Here is a 24,682-nt window from a genome sequence, read left to right as displayed (position 1 = left end):
AGGCATAGGGGGCTAATAGGAGGCATATGGGGGCTAATTGGGGGCTAATAGGAGGCATTTGGGGCTAATAGGAGGCATATGGGGGCTAATAGGAGGCATATGGGGGCTAATTGAAGGCATATGGGGGCTAATTGGAGGCATATGGAGCTAATTATAGGCATAATGGGGGCTAATTATAGGCATAATGTGGGCTAATGAGGCATAATGTGGGCTAATGAGGCATAATGGGGGCTAATAAGAAGAAGAATGGGGGCTAATGAGGCATAAGGGCTTATAATGGGGGCTAATGAGGCATAAGGGCTGATATGGGGGCTGATATGGGAGTGATGAGAGGCATAATGAGGGCTAATGAGAGGCATAATGTGTCATCCACAGATCCCCCATAACAGTGTGTCTTCCACAGATCCACCATAACAGTGCGCCTGTGCACTGACGAGAGACAGAAAGAAGGGGAAAGAATCCGTGGAAGCAAGCAGAGGACGGCACAGCAGATGACTCAATAGCTTCTTTTGTAAGTAAATTGTTTTATTATAACTGTATCCCTGCAGACCGCAACTCTCTCGTATTTTGTAATCTTATTTCTATATACTTATTTTGTTTTTGCCCCCCCATTTTTGACTGTGGTATCTTTGTGCCCCCCCTATATATTGTTCCTAGAGTCGCCACTGCATGTCGGGGTAGTTGTGAATGAACTTCTGCACCACCAAATTCAGCACATGCGCCAAGCAAGGGATGTGCGTCAAACTGGCTAGTCCCAGAGCTGCAACGAGATTTCGCCCATTATCACACACCACCAGGCCGGGCTTGAGGTTCACCGGCAGCAACCACTCGTCGGTCTGTTGTTCTATACCCTGCCACAACTCCTGTGCGGTGTGGGGCCTGTCCCCCAAACATATGAGTTTCAGAATGGCCTGCTGACGTTTACCCCGGGCTGTGCTGAAGTTGGGAGTGAAGGTGTGTGGCTGACTAGATGAGCAGGTGGAAGAAGAGGAGGAGGAAGTCGAGTAGGAGGAGGTGGCAACAGGAGGCAAAGAATGTTGCCCTGCGATCCTTGGCGGCGGAAGGACGTGCGCCAAACAGCTCTCCGCCTGGGGCCCAGCTGCCACTACATTTACCCAGTGTGCAGTTAAGGAGATATAGCGTCCCTGGCCGTGCTTACTGGTCCACGTATCTGTGGTTAGGTGGACCTTGCCACAGATGGCGTTGCGCAGTGCACACTTGATTTTATCGGATACTTGGTTGTGCAGGGAAGGCACGGCTCTCTTGGAGAAGTAGTGCCGGCTGGGAACAACATACTGTGGGACAGCAAGCGACATGAGCTGTTTGAAGCTGCCTGTGTCCACCAGCCTAAATGACAGCATTTCATAGGCCAGTAGTTTAGAAATGCTGGCATTCAGGGCCAGGGATCGAGGGTGGCTAGGTGGGAATTTACGCTTTCTCTCAAATGTTTGTGAGATGGAGAGCTGAACGCTGCCGTGTGACATGGTTGAGATGCTTGGTGACGGAGGTGGTGGTGGTGTTGGTGGTACATCCCTTGTTTGCTGGGCGGCAGGTGCCAACGTTCCTCCAGAGGCAGAGGAAGAGGCCGAGGCGGCAGCAGCAGAAGAGGCCGAGGCGGCAGCAGCAGAAGAGGTAGCAGGGGGAGCCTGAGTGACTTCCTTGGTTTTAAGGTGTTTACTCCACTGCAGTTCATGCTTTGCATGCAGGTGCCTGGTCATGCAGGTTGTGCTCAGGTTCAGAACGTTAATGCCTCGCTTCAGGCTCTGATGGCACAGCGTGCAAACCACTCGGGTCTTGTCGTCAGCACATTGTTTGAAGAAGTGCCATGCCAGGGAACTCCTTGAAGCTGCCTTTGGGGTGCTCGGTCCCAGATGGCGGCGGTCAGTAGCAGGCGGAGTCTCTTGGCGGCGGGTGTTCTGCTTTTGCCCACTGCTCCCTCTTTTGCTACGCTGTTGGCTCGGTCTCACCACTGCCTCTTCCTCCGAACTGTGAAAGTCAGTGGCACGACCTTCATTCCATGTGGGGTCTAGGACCTCATCGACCCCTGCATCGTCTTCCACCCAGTCTTGATCCCTGACCTCCTGTTCAGTCTGCACACTGCAGAAAGACACAGCAGTTGGCACCTGTGTTTCGTCAGCATCAGAGACATGCTGAGGTGGTATTCCCATGTCCTCATCATCAGGAAACATAAGTGGTTGTGCGTCAGTGCATTCTATGTCTTTCACCGCTGGGGAAGGGCTAGGTGGATGCCCTTGGGAAACCCTGCCAGCGGAGTCTTCAAACAGCATAAGAGACTGCTGCATAACTTGAGTCTGAGACAGTTTCCCTGGTATGCATGGGGGTGATGTGACAGACTGATGGGGTTGGTTTTCAGGCGCCATCTGTGCGCTTTCTGCAGAAGACTGGGTGGGAGATAATGTGAACGTGCTGGATCCACTGTCGGCCACCCAATTGACTAATGCCTGCACCTGCTCAGGCCTTACCATCCTTAGAACGGCATTGGGCCCCACCATATATCGCTGTAAATTCTGGCGGCTACTGGGACCTGAGGTAGTTGGTACACTAGGACGTGTGGATGTGGCAGAACGGCCACGTCCTCTCCCAGCACCAGAGGGTCCACTAACACCACCACGACCATGTCCACGTCCGCGTCCCTTACTAGATGTTTTCCTCATTGTTATCGTTCACCACAACAACAAAAATATTATTTGGCCCAATGTATTGTATTCAAATTCAGCTGAATATAAATTTGAGGCCTAGTATTTAGGCGCTGGGTGACCGGTATGGATTTACTGACAGAATTAGACTTGGAAATGCACAGTAGCGTGTGTGTGAAGTTATTCTGAATGACCCTATGTGCACCTTGAATATTATATACCCTTTTAGGGATAGATTTCAAATAGCTCTGATACAGCAGAAACCACTAAATTAGGAAATTGCTAAATTGGGAATTGTTTTTCAACCCAGAACAAAAAATGTGCTTTGACGGACACTAAATAACTTGCCCAGCCAGAACAGTACAGCGGTAACGACAGATTTAGCGGGATATAAATTTGAGGCCTAGTATTTAGGCGCTGGGTGACCGGTATGGATTTACTGACAGAATTAGACTGGGATATGGCCAAAAAATAACCACACTATTGCTGGTTAAATGCACTTGGTGTGACAGCTTGACCAACCACACTACTGAGGGTTAAATGCACTTGGTGACAGGCGCAGCTTTCCCCTGATGTAGTATATGGCCAAAAAATGAACAGACTATTGCTGGTTAAATGCACTTGGTGTGACAGGTTGACCAACCACACTACTGAGGGTTAAATGCACTTGGTGACGGGTGCAGCTTGCCCCTGATGTAGTATATGGCCAAAAAATAAACAGACTATTGCTGGTTAAATGCACTTGGTGTGACAGCTTCACCCTGATGTAGGCTTTAGCCAAAAAACAACCACACCATTGAGGGTTAAATGCACTTGGTGACAGGCGCAGCTTGCCCCTGATGTAGTATATGGCCAAAAAATAAACAGACTATTGCTGGTTAAATGCACTTGGTGTGACAGCTTGACCAACCACACTACTGAGGGTTAAATGCACTTGGTGACGGGCGCAGCTTGCCCCTGATGTAGTATATGGCCAAAAAATAAACAGACTATTGCTGGTTAAATGCACTTGGTGTGACAGCTTCACCCTGATGTAGGCTTTAGCCAAAAAACAACCACACCATTGAGGGTTAAATGCACTTGGTGACAGGCGCAGCTTGCCCCTGATGTAGTATATGGCCAAAAAATAAACAGACTATTGCTGGTTAAATGCACTTGGTGTGACAGCTTGACCAACCACACTACTGAGGGTTAAATGCACTTGGTGACGGGCGCAGCTTGCCCCTGATGTAGTATATGGCCAAAAAATAAACAGACTATTGCTGGTTAAATGCACTTGGTGTGACAGCTTCACCCTGATGTAGGCTTTAGCCAAAAAACAACCACACCATTGAGGGTTAAATGCACTTGGTGACAGGCGCAGCTTGCCCCTGATGTAGTATATGGCCAAAAAATAAACAGACTATTGCTGGTTAAATGCACTTGGTGTGACAGCTTCACCCTGATGTAGGCTTTAGCCAAAAAACGACCACACCATTGAGGGTTAAATGCACTTGGTGACAGGCGCAGCTTGCCCCTGATGTAGTATATGGCCAAAAAATAAACAGACTATTGCTGGTTAAATGCACTTGGTGTGACAGCTTCACCCTGATGTAGGCTTTAGCCAAAAAACAACCACACCATTGAGGGTTAAATGCACTTGGTGACAGGCGCAGCTTGCCCCTGATGTAGTATATGGCCAAAAAATAAACAGACTATTGCTGGTTAAATGCACTTGGTGTGACAGCTTCACCCTGATGTAGGCTTTAGCCAAAAAACAACCACACCATTGAGGGTTAAATGCACTTGGTCGCAGCAAGGGCTGGCGCACCACAAGACACAAAATGGCCGCCGATCACCCCAGAAAAAAGTGACTGACAAACGGTCTGGGCAGCCTAAAAACAGTGAGCAATTGAATTTCAGCAGCTCAATGATGCACAGCTGCAGATCGATCGATTAATCAAGTCCTTTGGAGGAGTTAATCTGCCTAATCTCGCCCTACTGTCGCAGCCGCAACCTCTCCCTACGCTAATCAGAGCAGAGTGACGGGCGGCGCTATGTGACTCCAGCTTAAATAGAGGCTGGGTCACATGGTGCTCTGGCCAATCACAGCCATGCCAATAGTAGGCATGGCTGTGACGGCCTCTTGGGGCAAGTAGTATGACGCTTGTTGATTGGCTGCTTTGCAGCCTTTTAAAAAGCGCCAAGAAAGCGACGAACACCGAACCCGAACCCGGACTTTTACGAAAATGTCCGGGTCCGGGTCCGTGTCACGGACACCCCAAAATTCGGTACGAACCCGAACTATACAGTTCGGGTTCGCTCATCCCTAGTGTCAGGAAGCAGATCAAGGGTCAAATACAAAGGTAAGCTAAATAACAATAATAATACACAGCCTAAGGGACCAAAATCACAGGCAACCTGTAGCCAGCAGGTTGCCAGTATTTATAGTGGGGAGTGAGGTTCATGTGACGTGGCCAGCGTCACATGACCGACAGACAGGCAAGTCGAGCACTGAGGGATCAGCTCAGCGCTCAAGGCAGACCTAAGAGCAGGGAGCCTCCCTGGGAACGAGGCCGAACACAGATCCTCGCTCCTTAAGCTAAGCAGCAGGTCTGCGGCAGATGGGAGACAGAGTGCGCCTTTGGCGCCCCGTTAAGGAAATTCATCTGGAGATGGAACTTTTAGCTGCTTTCCTACTCCTGTTTGGACCACAAAATTGGACAAAGATTTTTTTATATTCTCCACTCTTTTGTAGCATCTAAATATTGTAGAACTGCTCATCTAAAATGGAGATTATAGAAGTTAGACTCTTGAATATTTTTAGGATTAGCACAAAAGCATGGAATCGAGATTTCTAGAAACCTATGAACAAAGGTGACTAGTGGCTACCTTAGGTAAAAAAAAAAAAAATATCAAACCCTATGATCTAACTTAAATATCAAGTTGTCATCAGAGATTCTGAGAGGGTTCCTAAATCCAGAGTTTGTTTGTTGCGTTTTTCGGACACACACACAAAAAAAAAACTGGATCCGTCGCCCATTGACTTACAATGGTTTTAGTGACTTGATCCGTCTTGTTCATGTTGGAAATAACACAACCGGAACCGTTCTGAACGGATGTATTTTTGCTGATCCCCTGACGGATCCAGCAAAAACGCTGATGTGAAAATAGCCTTATGTGGTTTAATTCCTTTAAGTATATAGTTTCATTGCCACGGTTGCGTTTGGCTCGATTTGTCTCTCCTACTGGTATGGCTTTTAATGTGGATGAGGGATGATTAGTGTGGGCATGCAATATGGTGTTACCTGCCATCGGTTTCCTAAATGTACTGGAGATAATATTTTGGTTAGGTTTGCCTAGTAATGTTAGATCTACGAATGGCATTTTATCACTTTGTACATAAGCAAAAACACAAGTTGTAGGTGTTGTTATTAAGTTATGACACAAATGATATATCTGTAAAGAATAAATCAAGGCAACTGGACGTACTGTAGATTTCTTGAAAACGTTTCACTCGTTCTTCCACCGAGCTTTCTCAATTCTGAGTGATTGTCCAAAAATTCTGGGAATAAATATGTAACCGAATCCACATCTGGTAATTATACCCAGCATTGGGTCCAAGGTGTTGATTCCATTATCCTAATTGGAGTCAGTAGGTGATAAAGACTTCCCAGAAAAAGGTGTCAAGACAGCATTATACGTGGCAGACATTTTTGTACAATCACTCAGAATTGAGAAAGCTCGTTGTAAGAACGAGTGAAACGTTTTCAAGAAATCTACAGTACGTCCAGTTGTCTTGATTTATTCTTTACAGATATATACCATGACCTGGATAAATGAGAACCTTCACAGACATATTGCGACACAAATGATGGTACAACATATTCATCTCCCCGCCATATAAACAGCAGATCATCAATGTATATGTTGTACCATTTGATGTTTTTCATATACGGATTGTTCTTATTGAATATGTAAAGACATGGCCAGATTCGCTAAAGAAGGTGAATATTTAGCACCCATGGGAACATCTTTTTTCTGAATGATTTTTCTAAATCAAAACGAAAAAAAAAGGTTTATTAAAAACAATGTGACATCCAAAATATAATTTCACAAATCTTGAGTATAACTGGTGCATTTAAATGGATGGTAAGAAAGCGGCTCTATGGCTACAATGTGCAGTATTGATGGATATCAAGCGATAAAATCACAACTAAGCCATGAATTATTGGCACTCTTTTTATAGAGGTTACACAGTACTTCTTTTGAATCAGGCAGGTAGCCTGGTGTTCTACATACCAAAGGCTGTAACAGGCTATCTAGCCATGCTCCAAATCTTTCACTGAGGGAGCCCACCTCTGAGACTATAAGTCTCAGAGGTGGGGGTGAGATCCCCTTGTGTTTTGGGTAAGCCGTATACTATTGGTATTACTGGATCAGTGGTACGTATGTAGTCAGCCTGTTTAGTAGTCAGTACACTTATAAGGAGTCTTTCAGACATTAATTGTGACAATTCATTCTGAAATTGAGCATGGGGATCAAAATCCATAACCATATAAATATCAGAATTATTCAACATAGAGTACATCTGAGAATCCTATGCATCTTTATCCATAATAACAATTACGATTCCCCCTTATCTGCCATTTTACTAACAACTAACTAGAAATTAGAGAATTTAATTCAGTGAATAAAAATAAAAAATTCATTTCAGACCTGAATCAAATATGTTGCCATTGCTTTGAAAATTGATATGTGAGAGTTTCAAATAGTCATAGTGATTTATTTATTTATTTGGAGGAAAGCTAATTTGCATACCTTTTGGGTTTGTGAGAATATTTAAATTAATCTTCCTTCCAGCAGATGTAAAATACTAATTTTTGCATATATGCTTCCCAGAAAGGCTGAGCAGTGTTGGGAGGACTATAATACTCCTCATGAATACTTGTAGGTCTCCCTTATAAGAAAGAGCACCCCCAAGGCCATTGATCTAACCAGGGCAATTTTCTCTTGAGCCACCCAGTACTCTTGTCATTTTGGAAGGAGAACTGGATTACATGTCTCTTTTCCAGTTGAAGTATTATGTGTAGGTCTGTCTCTCTCACAAAATAAATCACAAAAAAATGTTATAATACACTTTTTTGGGGGATGAATTCTGAATTAATTGAATCAATGTTCTCATATGTAGTCAGGACCAAAAATGTAAAAAGGAAGATAAATTATTATTAATATCTCCCGACCAGGCCTTAAGCCAAAGGACCCGCCTAGTTGTATTAAAAAGTACTACATTACCAAAAGAAAGTCTGACATTGGCCAAAAAATTGGTAGCCATTGTAATTAGATGAAGGCTCTGCAGAATCTGGTCTCTGGGGTTTTTATTAATTAGATAAATCTCTAATTGACCCAACCAGACATAAAGGGTATGGGCTACACATGTGACAGCCAGACCTGGCTTCAGTAATGCTGCTGAGGTTGCTTCACAGGTTTTTTAAGCAAACTCTGTGCTTTCCGATTGATTATTTATTAGATCCTTTAGTTGGGCCACATCTTGAAAAGGTAAAGCAGTATGCTTAGCTGCTTTTGCTACAGATGCATCTATTCTGGAAATAAGTCCTAATCTCCTAATCAGTACAGTCCTCCTTGCTAAATACTCTTTGAGGTGAAAAAAACCTTTGGTTTAGTCCATTCTGCCCAAATCATTTTCTGTACCTTATCCATTCTTTACATAACAGTTTGGTACCCAAAACCAGTTAACATTTAGCACAAACTCCACATTTTCTGGACTTTTGTTTTACAGAAGAGGATGAATATACAGTTGCAAGAAAAAGTATGTGAACCCTTTGGAATGATATGGATTTCTGCACAAATTGGTCATAAAATATGATGTGATCTTCATCTAAGTCACAATAGACAATCACAGTCTGCTTAAACTATTAACACACAAATAATTAAATGTAACTATGCTTTATTGAACACACCATGTACACATTTACAGTGCAGGTGGAAAAAGTATGTGAACCCCTAGACTAATGACATCTCCAAGAGCTAATTGGATTGAGGTGTCAGCCAACTGGCGTCCAATCAATGAGCTGAGATTGGAGGTGTTGGTTACAGCTGCCCTGCACTATAAAAAACACACACCAGCTCTGGGTTTGCTTTTCACAAGAAGCATTGCCTGATGTGAATGATGCCTTGTGCAAAAGAGCTCTCAGAAGACCTACGATTAAGAATTGTTGACTTGCATATAGCTGGAAAGGGTTATAAAAGTATCTCTAAAAGCCTTGCTGTTCATCTGTCCACGGTAAGACAAATTGTCTATAAATGGAGAAAGTTCAGCACTGCTGCTACTTTCCCTAGGAGTGGCCGTCCTGTAAAGATGACTGCAAGAGCACAGCGCAGACTGCTCAATGAGGTGAAGAAGAATCCTAGAGTGTCAGCTAAAGACTTACAAAAGTCTCTGGCATATGCTAACATCCCTGTTAGCGAATCTACGATACGTAAAACACTAAACAAGAATAGATTTCATGGGAGGATACACAGAGGAAGCCACTGCTGTCCAAAAAAACATTGCCGCACGTTTACAGTTTGCACAAGAGCATCTGGATGTTCCACAGCAGTACTGGCAAAATATTCTGTAGGCAGATGAAACCAAAGTTGAGTTGTTTGGAAGAAACACACAACACTGTGTGGAGAAAAAGAGGCACAGCACACCCACATTAAAACCTCATCCCAACTGTGAAGTATGGTGGTGGGGGCATCATGGTTTGGGGCTGCTTTGCTTCTTCAGGGCCTGGACAAATTGCTATCATCAAAGGAAAAATGAATTCCCAAGTTTATCAAGACATTTTGCAGGAGAACTTAAGGCCATCTGTACACCAGCTGAAGCTCAACAGAAGATGGGTGTTGCAACAGGACAACGACCCAAAGCATAGAAGTAAATCAACAACAGAATGGCTTAAACAGAAGAAAATACGCCTCGTGGAGTGGCCCAGAGTCCTGACCTCAACCTGATTGAGATGCTGTGTCATGACCTCAAGAAAGCGATTCATACCAGATATCCCAAGAATATTGCTGAACTGAAACAGTTCTGTAAAGAGGAATGGTCAAGAATTACTCCTGACCGTTGTGCACGTATGAGCTGCAACTACAGGAAACGTTTGGTTGAAGTTATTGCTGCCAAAGGAGGTTCAACCAGTTATTAAATCTAAGAGTTCACATACTTTTTCCACCTGCACTGTGAATGTGTACCTGGTGTGTTCAATAAAAACATGGTAACATTTAATTATTTGTGTGTTATTAGTTTAAGCAGACTGTGATTGTCTATTGTTGTGACTTAGATGAAGATCAGATCACATTCTATGACCAATTTGTGCAGAAATCCATATCATTCCAAAGGGTTCACATACTTTTTCTTACAACTGTATGTCTCCCTGAAACAAGGAAGGGAGAAAAGGTTCCGACAAAGCACATATGAGTACACAATATGTAGCCTCAGGACAGGCTACTCACAACACCCTGGGCTGCGGTGGGTTCAGATCCGAAGCCTCGGGGAACCCCTGTTTACTGAGAAAGTTCATTGTACTCTAGTGATAGTCCCAGCGCCATTATGCAGGTCCCACTCTTTATGCCACAGGATGTTGACAAGGACCTTCATGACATGACACAACTACTGGCCTCCTGCATCTGACGTCATCACTAGGGACCTGGAGATAGAATGTCATAGTGTTGCTCCGCTCCCATGCTGCCTTTTGGCATCAAGCCTCCCTGGGCTGCCGCTGGAGGGAACTTCACCGGGGTTGCAGAGCCTGAGCATGGGCCGCAACATGGGAAGGGAGAGTTACACCACCGGATCTGACTTTGGTCTGCACAGGTACCACTTTCCTTAGCAAGGAACCCTGAAGAGCTCCCTGCAGCTCTCCAGTCTGCCTACCTTTGACAGGAACAACTAGAGATGGAGGGGGACAGGTGTGTTCTTTCCTGTCCTATCAGGGGAAGGCAGTTTAGGGTGGGCTGTCATGGAGATGACTAGGGAAAACAGAATTCAAACTGTGATGGGTCCATCACACTACAGACATCAATGGCGCTTCACAGACCTCTTTGACTGAGGGTGCTTTCACACTAGCTTTTTCTTTTCCGGCGCTGAGTTCCGTCACAGGAGCTCAATACCGGAAAAAACTGATCAGTTTTATCCTAATGCATTGAATTCAGTTCAGTATGCATCAGGATGCATCAGTTCATTCCCTCTAACGTTTTTTGGCCGGAGAAATACCGCAGCATGCTGCAGTTTTATGGCCGGCCTAAATTCCTGAACACTTGCCAGAATGCTGGATCCGGCATTAATTTCCATTGAAATGTATTAGTGCTGGATCCGGCATAAAATGGATCAGTTTTTCCGGATGACACCGGAGAGAAGAATCCGGTATTTTAATGCATTTGTCAGACGGATCCGCATCCAAATCCGTTTGACAAATGCCATCTGTTTGCGTCCGGATTGCCGGATCTGGCAGGGAGTTCTGGAGACGGAACTGCCTGCCGGAATCCCCTGCTTCAAGAGTGAAAGTACCCTTATAATAGAGTCTATTGGGTTCCCTCATGTTGTCTATAACATTAAAGGAAATAAATGTGACAGAACCTGGCAAAAAAGTCTCCTATTGGAGCCAACAATACATTACAAAGTAGTATGTGACGCAATGGTGAATAGATGACCAAATAATTTTAAATTGATCAGATTCACCTATTCACATATGTATGTATTAAGCACATGTGCCTCTCTCTGCTTCAGTCAGTTCTTAAAGTATTTCATGGAAGTAATATAAATTTAGGTGCAAAATCTCTGCAATTACGTATTGCATTTGTAAAACAAAATGCCTCTGCAATGTGTGCAGTGAGCGCTAGGGGTCACTGCAGGTGCATTGTTGGGTTACATGATGCTCCTCTATTACAAGCTTCGTGTGGCTGTTACAAGCATCTCCAGCAGTAGGTGACATCTGGTAATTAATGGTCTCAGATGTGAATCCTTTTCTCTCCAGGCAGCAGCTGTTTTGCTGGGTGTCTGTGGTGCAGGAGACCCGAGATGTCCGCACTGCGAAGATCTTCCTTTTATTTGTCTTGCTTGGTTATTGGTATCTTTTTTAGCCTTTTAGGAAAATATTAATATTCATCAGCTAATGCAGTTAATGTATGTTGCTCATTTTCAGTATCATGAATTAATAAAGCATTGATATACTGTAGTACACAGCATTACACAAACTGAATTAGTACTAATTGTATCTTTAACTATTTCATGATTACCTAAGCTAGTACACACGTCTAACCTTAACGGTCTGAAAGGTTTATAAAGTCTCTCTAATTGTACAGCAAATGGGAGTTGTCCCATCTGCCACAGACACAACATTCATTAATTCTGGGCAAACTGCAATATTGTATCCTGGAACTGCGGCTGCTGAAGTATGAGGAAATCACAGCTGTGCTCAATCTAAATCCCTTTAAGGGTCAATTCACACGTCCGCAATTTTTTTCTGGATTTTGCGGAAACGGATGCTATGTGCTGTCTGCATCCGGAATTCTGTTCCCGAAAAAAAAATACAACATGTCCTATTCTTGTCCGCAATTGATGACAAGAAAAGGCATTTTCTATTAAAGTGCTTGCGATGTGCGGTCCGCGAATTGCGGAACACACATTGCCGGTGTCTGTGTTATGCAGATCTGCAATTTGCGGACCGCAAAACACCTACGGACGTGTGAATGGACCCTAAACATGAGGTTTGTAAATTCAACTTTAGGCTCATCCACATACTTTCACATGATCATGGGATTATCGTTTAATCGCCTGGTGCCCCAGCTTTCCACCTTAAACTGTGCAGTGATTTAATCTCTGTCCTTCATCTATGTAGACAGAAGGTTCTTTTTGCTGAGGTGGATTGATAGGTGTCTGCATTGTATTACAAAAGAATATTATGTTTACACTGAATAAATTCTGTTATCGTTACTTGAGATCTGATATGAGCAATAGTTTTAGTTCCTGTTTGGCATAAATGTACAGTTGTGCACTTCTTCAAGGTAGTTGTGTACAAGTAGGATCTTACTCCATCAAACAGTAGAAGTAAAGATTTGGCATTGAAAACAAAACTAGTTGCATGCATGGGCGTAACTAGAGTTCTATTGGCCCCAGGGCAAACTTTGAATTGCCTCCCCCCATCAGTATGAAGCCATGCATTAAAAAATAATAATACTCTAGTGACTAGAGTATTTATTTATTTATGTTTATGTAGGGCACACACTGGCTTCGTATGAGGGATGCGGGGGAGATGAATGATGATCAGTGGTGCCATGCGGCAGTATGTCTGAATGCAGAAAGGGGCCCACGTCGGCAATAAGAGGTCAGCAAATAATGAGGGGGCAAAATGAAAATGAAATACTCTGTGGGCAAAAATGGGGGCGTGGGGGCAAAATGAAATATAGTGAGTCTCTTACTATATTTCATTTTGCCCCTGCCCACTCCCTCTATACATTTCATTTTTTGCCCACAGAGTATTTAATTTTCATTTGCCCTCGGGCCCCTCATTATTTGCTGCCCTATTATGGCCGGCATGGGCCCTTCTGAATTCAGACACACTGCTTCATGGCACCACTGATCATCTGTAGCGGTGAGAGGAGGGAGAGACCGCAAAGCAGGATTCAAGTACAGTACAGTGGACAAGGAGACTGAAGCAAAAACCGGCTTTATTAAAGAACCAGATGTAACTGCCAGAAAATCGGATTAACAGTATAAACAGGTTTACACAGATTACATGAACACGAGTTAGAATAAATGCGTTCCACAGTATACACATCAGAGGGCTACACTCAACTAATATACTCCTATCTAGCCCTGCTACCCAGGGGACACTTCTGCAGCGCACTAAGTCCCTGACTCTATAATATAACCTATCACAGATAAGCACTGGTGCCGCTCACAGTTCTGCAGATTCTCCTTGATCCCATAAGATGCAGTCTGGCTCCAGGTCCGGTCGCTTGCTTGTCTGTCTTTCTCTCTCTGGTTACAGCAGATGCAGATCTTCTTCAGCTGTGGCAGGAAGGATCCAGCTTGTACTGGTCTCTGACACACAGTCCCACTCCTCTGTAACACACTGTGCAGTCTCTTTCTCTGGGTCACAGCTGCAGCACTTTAGTTCAGAGTCTATCTTGGCCTGTCTCCAGCAGAGCCAGCTTCTCAGGACTCCATGAGTCAGGCTCCATGTCCCATCACTAGCCTTTACTTGGCTCCTAACATGGCAGCCATCCTCTCACAGCTCTCAGGGCACTCCCACCTCTAGCCAGGACTCAAACCCTGGGAACTTCTGGCTCCTCCTACCTCTTGTGTATCTCAGAAACAGTTCAGCTTCCTCTTTCTCAGAGCCACAGTGGTCTCTAGTGGCTGAAATAAGTCATTACAGTCTATGTAGCGCCATATTGTAGATATCTGAACAACGAACAGTATTCTAGGGGCTGACCCTTACACATCATTCATGTCCCCCCTCCGTATGAAGCCGGACGCCAGTGTGTGCCATTTTTTACATAAAAAAACAACAACTACCTACTCTTGTTTGTTCCACTCTCCTCACTTGAGGGCTGCGGCGGCTGGCAGGCTTGTCATTCCTAGCTGCTGTGATCTTGCAAGACCCGCCGCGGAGGTCATGGGTCTCGCGCTGACAAGTAAGCGCAGCCACACAAAATATAGGGAGGGCCTTAATAAAAAAACACTTGCAGGGCCCACTTTACTCCATTTCTCCTGGGGGGCCCTGTGGGCACAGCCACTAGTGGGTATCGGATATTGATCACTTATCCTGAAGATAAGTGTAAGTCATCAGAGGAACCGTATGACCACATGGCACAGTTTGAAGCCATTTGGCGTGCTGGCGTGCTGCCATGCATTGTTCGAGAACCGCGCAGCCAATTAAGCTGCAGTTGCCTCTTATTTAACTAATGAAAACCACAATGTATAGTCGGTCTCCATTGTTAATGGTCGCGCGACCATTAATAATGCAGACCGGCTATACAGTGCAGTCTTGATTAGTTAAGAGGCATCTATGGCCTAATTGGCTGCACAGAACTGGACCACAGCATGGTCGTGATGAAACAGCTCACAACTGCGCCATGTGTTTGTACCCTAAGGGCCTGGAAAACTCCTTTAATGCCTTGCAGACATGACTGTGCAGAAGTGTCATATGCTTACCTGCAACATCCAAAATAGGCCACTTGCCCACGAACGTATTTTTATTCCGTGTCTGTTCCTTTTTTTTTTTTTTTTGCAGACCGTATATGGAACCATTCATTTCAACGGGTCTGCCAAAAAACGGAAGGTACTCCGTGTGCATTCCATTTCCGTATTGTCCTATTATTGTCTGCATTACGAACAAGGATAGTACTGTTCTATTAGGGGCCAGCTGTTCCGTTCCGCAAAATACGAAATGCACACGGATGTCATTCGTATTTTTTGCAGACTGCAAAATACATACGGTCATGTGCAAGAGGCCCTAGCCTGATAAGTGTTTGTTTGTTTTTGCAGATATACTGCTCAAACACATCATTCAAAAGACTTATCATAAATAAGGTACATCTACAGCAGTCTGTGTGCCTGGCTGGAGTAGTTTTTCCCCCCCAACATTTACTCCTATTTCCATTCCAGGACCTGGCACGGCCTCTGACGCATCCCCGCTCCCATCCTGACCAACTGCCAAACCAGGTGTAAAAGTGGCTGTGCGATTAAATATTGTGACACGGCCAGTCAAAAACGGGACTTACAACTATTTTAGTCGTAAAAAGTGTCACAAGTCCCTTAAAGGGGTTGTCCAAGTTATATTTATTGATGACCTATCCTCAGGATAGGTCATCAATATCAGATCGGTGGGGGTCCGACATCAGTCACCCCCGCTGATCAGCTGTTTGAAGAGAAGGCTTGCTCCGCTCTTGTATAGAGCGATCCGTACCATTGAAATGAATGGGCGGCTTGGGTGTAATCACACCTGCTCACCGCTGCAGATGTAATGACTATAAGGTAAACTGTGAAGAGGAGACGGCGCTGGCACAGCACGCACCTTCTCTTCAAACAGCCGATCTGATATTGATGACCTATCCTGAGGATAGGTCATCAATAAATATAACTTGTTTTTGAGACAAAACCAGAAGAGGATACAAAGAAAGGCAATGTTTACATGAACGGCTTCCCATTCAGTCTCAAATAACTCAGACAAGTACATACCTTGTGCTTAACCATGTGTTTTTTCAGCAGCTGATTTGAAAAATGCTTGGGAGTGACATGTTACTTCTTAGAGCAGATTTGAAACTATATTCACACTGCAAAATCCACAGCAGAAAAATACCTAGCAGAATCAGTAGCTGGAGGGTATGTTCACATGGCTAAAATCCACAGCAGAAAAATCAGTAGGTGAAAACAGGTTGTTTTTGGGGGTTGATTTGTAATTTGGTGGTAGTTTTATGGTACATTCACACAGAACTGAAACAATTGTAATAACCCTATAGACTTTAATTGCCTGTGAAAACATTCATGTGAATAGCCCCATATGCTTTAATTGACTCTGAAAACAGCTGTCGTGTGAATGTAGCCTAAGGCTACTTTCACACTAGCGGCACAGACCTCTGGCAGGCTGTTCCGTCGTGTGAACAGCCTGTCGGAACCGTTCTGCCGCTATTGACCGTGTGCCCCCGGACTGCCGCTCCGTCCCCATTGACTATAATGTGGGCAGAGTTCCGGTGGAGGCACGGTGAGAGGCTGCCGGAATAAAACCACAACATGTCCGACATTTATTCCGGTAGCCTCCGGCCGTGCGCTGCCATGCCTCCGCCCCGCCCTCATTATAGTCAATGGGGACGGAGCGGCAGTCCGGGGGCACACGTTCACTAGCGGCAGGACAGATCCGACAGGCTGTTCACCTGACAGAACAGCCTGCCGGAGGTCCGTGCCGCTAATGTGAAAGGGCCAGCGGACGCGCTCGTCCTCTGACTGGCCCTGTCTGCGTTTTAAATCTCGCGCCGGTCTGAGGACGCTCGCTCTGAGGCGCACTGAGGATGGAGCGGCCGAGCGAGCGTCCTCCACTCAGTGCGCCTGCTCCAACTGAAGACCGGCGCGAGATTTAAAACGCAGACAGGGCCAGTCAGAGGACGAGCGCGTCCGCTGGCCCTGTCAATCAACATGAGGATGCGGCTTCTAGCAGCAGGTAGCCGCCCTACCTGCTGCTAGAGAGGTAATTTGCATAATATAAAAGTCAGTTTTCTGATAGAACTACTGAACCAAACAGAGTAATAGCCATATATATTGAGAAATCGCAGCATAAGGATTTTAGGGAGACCAAAAAAAATATATAATGAGTTTAGTGGAGTGACAGAAGCCCTTTAAGAAGTAACATGTCACTTCTTAAGCGATTATGTTTACACTGTGTGCACATGGTTGAGTTTTTAACATTAAAGGGGTTATTCAACCGCTATAATGCCACCCAAAATGCCCAGGCACCTCATACAGTTTATACTTAACCCACTCCCTGACACCCGCATCACTCCTGATATTTTTCAGAGCTCCCTTGGAAAATTAAAGGTTTTCCCCTGCACCATTTTTGAGAACTCTCCCCCAATGTGAAAATTGTTGGTAGAGTTTTGAATGTAGATTTAGGCTAGGTCTACACAACGACATTTGTTGCACGACAAAAAGTCGTGCAACAGTTGTCGCACGACATTTTGTTGCACTAATGTCGCGCGACAATTTTTATAATGGCAGTCTATGGTGTCGCACTGCAACATGCGACATGTTGCGACTGCGATGCGACAGTCGCAGAAAAATCCATCTTGAATGGATTTTCTGCGACTGTCGCGTCGCAGTCGCAGCATGTCGCATGTTGCAGTGCGACACCATAGACTGCCATTATAAAAATTGTCGCGCGACATTGGTGCAACAAAATGTCGCGCAACAAATGTCGTTGTGTAGACCTAGCCTAAGCTGCGGAAAACGACAATTTTGCACTGCTGAATCAGTGGCATATTTTAGCTGTATGTCCATACCCAGAAACAGGTCAGTATTGGTGGCGGTTTTGTAATTTGGTTTGGAATTTTTACAAGCAATATTATTCATCCTGGTCATGGTTTATAGTAGTAACGACTCATGCAAGGATACCGGCCGTGTGCATTCTGTATTTTGTGGAATGGAACAGCTGTCCCTTAATAGAACAATCCTATCCTTTTCCGTAATGTGGACATCAATAGGAAATGTTCTATTTTTTTTTGCAGAATGGCTATGTGGACATACGGAAACGGAATGTACACTGAGTCATTTCTCTTTTGGCCCCATTGAGGACCTTTCACCACTCCTGACCTGCTTTAAGGCCTCTTTCACACGGGCGTCAGTTTTTTGACCCGGATAAGAGGCGGATGCGTTGCGGGAAAATGCGCGATTTTTCAGCGCGAGTGCAAAACATTGTAATGCGTTTTGCACTCACGTGAGAAAAATCGCGCATGTTTGGTACCCAAACCCGAACTTCTTCACAGAAGTTCGGGCTTGGGATTGATGTTCTGAAGATTGTATTATTTTCCCTTATAACATGGTTATAAGGGAAAATAATAGCATTCTGAATACAGAATGCAGAGTATAATAGTGCTGGAAGGGTTAAAAAAAAAAAGTTAACTCACCTTCTCCTCTTGATCGCGTAGTTCCCGGTCTCTTTACTTCTTGAATGAGCTGTGGGCTAAATGACCTGTGGTGATGTCAGATCACATGCTCCAATCACATGGTCCATCACCGTGGTGATGGAGCATGTGATCTGACGTCCTTTAGCCCGCAGCTCATTCAAGAAGTAAAGAGACCGAGAACTACGCGATCAAGAGAAGGTGAGTTAACTTTTTTTTAACCCTTCCAGCACTATTATACTCTGCATTCTGTATTCAGAATGCTATTATTTTCCCTCATAACCATGTTATAAGGGAAAATAATACAGTGAATAGACTGTCACCTAGCAACCATGCGTGAAAATCGCATAGCATCCGCACTTGCTTGCGGATGCAATGCGATTTTCACGCTTCCCATTCACTTCTATGGGGCCTGCGTCGCGTGAAAATCAGACAATATAGAGCATGCTGCGATTTTCACCAACGCACAAGTGATGCGTGAAAATCAACGCTCATGTGCACAGCCCCATAGAAATTAATGGGTCAGGATTCAGTGCGGGTGCTATATGTTCGCCGCACGCATCGCACCCACACGGAAAACTCGCCCGTGTGAAAGGGGCCTTATAGCTACATGCATTACCCATGTAATAACAATTCTTGAGCATCTGTTCTTATGGCTCTATGTTGTGCCATTCCTTTATTATTTCTACTGGAAGTTATGAATGAATTGCTATTAGCCTTCAGTAAGGGTACAGAGGGGAGGTAACCAGTTGGGGTTGTGTGAACAAGACCTTAGGGAGCTGCCATGTTCTGCCTTTTTCCTGATTTTTTTGGCTTTTATAAACAGCCATTACATTGTTGTGTATTTTACAAGCATTTTACAGACAGGAATGTTTTTTGTTTTTAGATACTTTTTTCCCCAACAGAGAATTAAGTCTATGGGAAAACGTCTTAAAAAGTGCCACATCCAGAGCATGCTGCAATTTGAGAAAAATTCAAACTCAGCAAATACACAAGGCAGATGCTACTACAAAACAGTGTTTATAATGTCCAATTGGCCAGCATGTAACAGCCAAATTTTGCTCAAAAGAAAAAAAAAAAGACACAAGTAAAAAGAGGGCTGTTTTTGATAGACAGTATTAAACCTCTTATACTCAACATTGTCACTTTGTGAAAACAGCCTGTTGCCTGATGGTATTATGGATAGCCATTCAAATATAGTTCAAAAAAGTGTCACCAAGCAAAAGTAACACAGATTTTTATTCTACAAAACAAGAACTAGAGTGCTGGTATATCCATTATATTGCCTAGAAATTTGATTTGTTGAGAATTAATTAATCACAAATTGCGATAAATTTGGTGTACCCTGTCCCCTCTGCCTAATCATATTCATCCCACTTGGTGGCCCAATCTCAGTGTGAAGTCACAGAACTTAACCTGAAGGGGGAGTATATCGCTATGTGCATTACGTTCTAGTTCACCCACATTCATAGTTAATCCATTCTGTAGGTACTGAACCGTGACAATAGTGGCCCAATGAGTGAGGGCCTAGGCAGCAGCAGCAGTAGTGGCCCCATGACAGAGTGGGGACGGTAGTGTCAGCAGCAGTAATGGCCCCAATACAGAGTGGGGAGGAGGAGGGGGCAGTAGCAGCAGTAGTAGTAATGTTGTGTTAAACTTCACTGTTTATTTTTCTGATCCGTCGTAAGAATGGAAAACTAAATAAATAAAAAAAATGCTAAAAAAATCCAGCATTTTGAGCATCCATAAAGCCTCTTTCAGATGGTCAGTATTTGGTCAATGTTTTGCATCAGTTTTTGATCTTTAAAGGGAACCTGTCACCGGGATTTTGTGGACGTACAGGACTCATCTCAGGTTAATTTGCATATGTATCAAATTGTTTTTTTTTTACACAATAAAAGCACACAGAGCTATAGGGACTGGATATTGCGGATGTGCTAGCAGCCATCTAGCAACCCATGTCCTCAGCTCTATACACAAAATCCGGGTGACAGGTTCCCTTTAAGCCAAATGTAGACAGGTGGTCGAACATATATAGCGTGGAGTTCCAACGGGTGAAAACGTTGCATATCAGGCGATGTTGGGAAAGAACATTTTGCCTTTGCAGCTCCAGGACTGCGTTTTTTGCACGGTAAGAGTGGTTGAAGTGCATGCACAGTTTCCTGGACATTTTTGACAGCCCTTGCAGTTCAGTGGAAGACTTGAGGAACCGGATGACAATCAGATTTAAGAGGTGCACCATTCAGGGCATATGGGTAAGCCCCCCTGAAACAGCGCAGACAAAATGTTCTTCCTGTTATCAGTAACCATGGTTCCTATCTCCAGGTGGCAAGGAGACAGCCAATGTTTGATTTCTTTATTGATAACCAGGTGGGTACAGAATCGCGTGACAGCGCCTGGCTTTGCATAGGTGATATGTTCCACTTTCCACTGTGAACTATATTGGAGGGTGAGGATACAGAAGAGGACATTGAAATAAAAAAAATCATAGAAAAAGAAACAAAACCTCCTGGACGATATAATAAATGTATATGCAGATAGACATAGCTACATTTATAAAAGAAAAATCACAACAAATTGCACTATTAACACAATAGATGCAAACATTATATATAGACTAAGCCCTCATTCTGATATGATAAAATCTGAGACTTTCAGCCAATATATTTTGATCAAAACACATCTGTGCCCGCCTACCAGCACCAAGGTGGTCTCTATAAGGCGGGACCTACTCTAAACCTATGTATGCCATTTGGATCTACATTTAGGAGAGCAGAGCCTGTACATACAGTATAGTTTGCTCCTTCTAGTTACCTCTGTGTGCAGTCATGCACCCAATGAAAGGAAGAGCACACACAGCTTTATGTACCACCTAATCAAGGTCGCCTGGGGCAAAAGTGCACAAAAATACTACTCCCAAGATAAAATAGAAGTGCTCTTACACTTGAAGGTGCCACTCCTTCAACAATTTACTACAAAGTAATTAAAAATCTAAAAAGATACAAAACATTCTGCACGATTTAAAAAATGAATATGCGGATTTGCATGGCTACATTTCTAAAAGAAAAATATTGGCTCAGAAATCCCAGCATTACAATGCAGAAGCAGCATTGCCATTATTGTGGCCAAGATACTGGTGGGCCTGGTCTAGAACCACATTTACTCAGTGGGCTGTGAACGACATACAATATATTGTCCTTGACCGTAGTTGCAACTCCATATGTCAGCGCTGGTGTGAACTCAACCGAGAGGCCCAAGGACTTGCCCACCTTCTGCTCAATGTACGTGTACAAGGCTCGTACAGCTTTTTTGGAAAAGTAATGTCGGCTTGGGACTCTCCACCTTGGGTGGGCACAAGCCATCAGTCTTCTGAAATGTGCAGAGTCACCTCGGTGATTGATTGCAGTCAAAACAAGTGAGGAGGAGTAAGAGTAGGTGGAGGAGCTATAGATGACGTTGAAGTCAATGAGAAAGAACGACAGCTTCCTTCTTCTGACGTTAGTGAGCCCTGAATGCTGGCGAGGGGTTGCGAGCCAGTGGAAGATGCTGCATCAGGCTGTAGCATGAAATGAGCGGCACATTTTTCTCCTGCCATTTTATGTTGACGCTCCATGTGTCCATGGTAACGTTCCCCAAACTTGCTGAAAAATTCCCAGACTGCCGAGTATGACATTTCACCTCCACCACTGCGTGGTGACTGCCCACTGCTGCTTTTTTGAACCTGTGCACTGCTAGTGTGTTCCTCACAGGTAGTCTCCTGAGTAGCAGACTATGTAATCCCGCGTTTGGCTGCAGATCTCCCACTGCTTCCAGCCTATCTCACGGGAATGCTGCCACCCTGCTGTCTCATGGGCACACTTCCACCCTGCTGTCTCATGGAAACGCTGCCACCCTCGTCCCCTGATGATGATGCTCCTCTTCACCTGACTCCCATGTGTGATCGACTTCATCGACATCTACATCGGTTTGTTCCTCACTAATGTGACCCTCACCTGTCTCTTGTGCACATCCATGACCTCTGGCAAGCACCAGAAACAACACAGACGTCATTTTATCCAAACGGAAAACATGTCAGATCAAACCACATGTTGCCAGTCTTACCTATCTCCTGGTACCTGTTGCGGGAACGTCCGTTACAGGTGAGGGCCCAGAGGCAGTTCCTCGGCCATGCCAACTAAGCGTAGTGTCAGGGACCCACCGATTCCTAGCTGTGTGTATCTCTTGTCACTTGAAATGATGTTGGAGTGAGTCAACCATTCCAGTACAGCTGGATAGTTGGTCAAAATATGACCTCTGGATGACATTGGCAGCTCTGGCCTGTACCTGCAGCTGCTGCTACCGCCGACTCTTTTTCTGAGGCTACTTGTGCCGGCTACAGCAATATTTTTGTTGCCTGCACTGGATGCTAGAGTTTTTTTTTTTTTTGTGTTTTCATTTTTCTTCCTTATATTCCTTGAGCCATAACTTTTTTAAATTTTTCCCCTCACCCATGACAGCACCCTTGCGATAAGAACCTCCTATTCAGGACAGGAAACCTGACGAGATAAAAAGGATCACACCCCCACCACACCTCAGTTTAGCTTTCCTGTCCTCCGAATAGGAAGTAACTAGGGAGCTTGTGCTCCTGATACAAGGGTTCACACCTGAAGTACTGGGGGAGATTCAGGTCTCCATCCCATAAAGGGGCATATCCCAGGTAGCGTCAGTCTCTGTGGGGAGCCGCTTGCCTAAGACTGCTGTTTCTTCTGCCTCCTCCCAGCCTCTAGGAAGCTGCTGTGGTCATGTTCAGGCAGCTCTGGTTCAGTCAGAGGGACGTGCAGTGGTCTGCCCATTTCCAAGATGGAACTGTGATCTGAACATGTGAGATGGTGGTAGTGGCGTCGCTAGAGGGGGGCGAGGGGGGGCAATTGCCCCCCCTATGTTGTCCCTTGCCCCCCCGGGTGCCCCCCCCCGCTGATTCCCCAGAGTGAATACTAATGAGCGCTTCCATTATGGAAGCGCTCATTAGTACCGAAGGACCAGGAAGTGGTGAACGCTCTGTACTCACCACTTCCTGGTCCTCGGCTGTCGGCTGTGCAGGGCTGCGCACAGCGTGAGGGCGCTCTGTGACCTCACGCTGTGCGCGCCAGTTTAGAGCACAGTCGACTGAGGAGAAAATGGCAGGCGGCGTCCGTCCAGGAACAGGAGAGGTAAGTGTTTTTATTTTTTATTTTATAAAAAATGTGGCTGCTGGGGGCATTATGGGGGCTAATAGGAGGCATATAAGGGCTAATTGGAGCCATATGGGGCATTTGGAGGCATATTTGGGGGCTAATAGGAGGCATATGGGGGCTATTTGGGGGCTAATTGGAGGCATATATGGGGGCTAATTGGAGGCATATTTGGGGCTAATTGGAGGCATATTTGGGGCTAATTGGAGGCATATTTGGGGCTAATAGGAGGCATATGGGGCTAATAGGAGGCATATGGGGCTGATAGGAGGCATATGGGGGCTAATTGGAGGCATATGGGGGCTAATTGGAGGCATATGGGGGCCTATGGGGCTAATAGGAGGCATATGGGGGCTAATTGGAGGCATATGGGGGCTAATTGGAGGCATATGGGGGCATATGGGGCTAATTGGAGGCATATGGGGCTAATTGGAGGCATATGGGGGCTAATTGGAGGCATATGGGGGCATATGGGGGCTAATAGGAGGCATATGGGGGCTAATAGGAGGCATATGGGGGCTAATTGGAGGCATATGGGGGCATATGGGGGCTAATAGGAGGCATATGGGGGCTAATAGGAGGCATATGGGGGCTAATTGGAGGCATATGGGGGCTAATTGGAGGCAAATGGGGGCATATGGGGCTAATAGGAGGCATATGGGGTAATAGGAGGCATATGGGGGCTGATAGGAGGCATATGGGGGCTAATAGGAGGCATATGGGGGCTAATAGGAGGCATATGGGGGCTAATTGGAGGCATATGGGGGCTAATTGGAGGCAAATGGGGGCATATGGGGCTAATAGGAGGCATATGGGGTAATAGGAGGCATATGGGGGCTGATAGGAGGCATATGGGGGCTAATAGGAGGCATATGGGGGCTAATAGGAGGCATATGGGGGCTAATAGGAGGCATATGGGGGCTAATTGGAGGCATATCGGGGCTAATTGGAGGCATATGGGGGCATATGGGGCTAATAGGAGGCATATGGGGGCTAATAGGAGGCATATGGGGGCTAATAGGAGGCATATAGGGGCTAATAGGAGGCATATGGGGGCTAATAGGAGGCATATGGGGGCTAATTGGAGGCATATGGGGGCTAATTGGAGGCATATGGGGGCATATGGGGGCTAATAGGAGGCATATGGGGGCTAATAGGCAT

This window comes from Bufo gargarizans, chromosome 6 (assembly GCF_014858855.1).
Source record: "Bufo gargarizans isolate SCDJY-AF-19 chromosome 6, ASM1485885v1, whole genome shotgun sequence".
In the NCBI taxonomy this organism is placed as follows: Eukaryota; Metazoa; Chordata; class Amphibia; order Anura; family Bufonidae; genus Bufo; species Bufo gargarizans.
The sequence above is the reverse complement of the archived record's forward strand: the minus strand, read 5'-3'. Positions refer to the sequence as shown.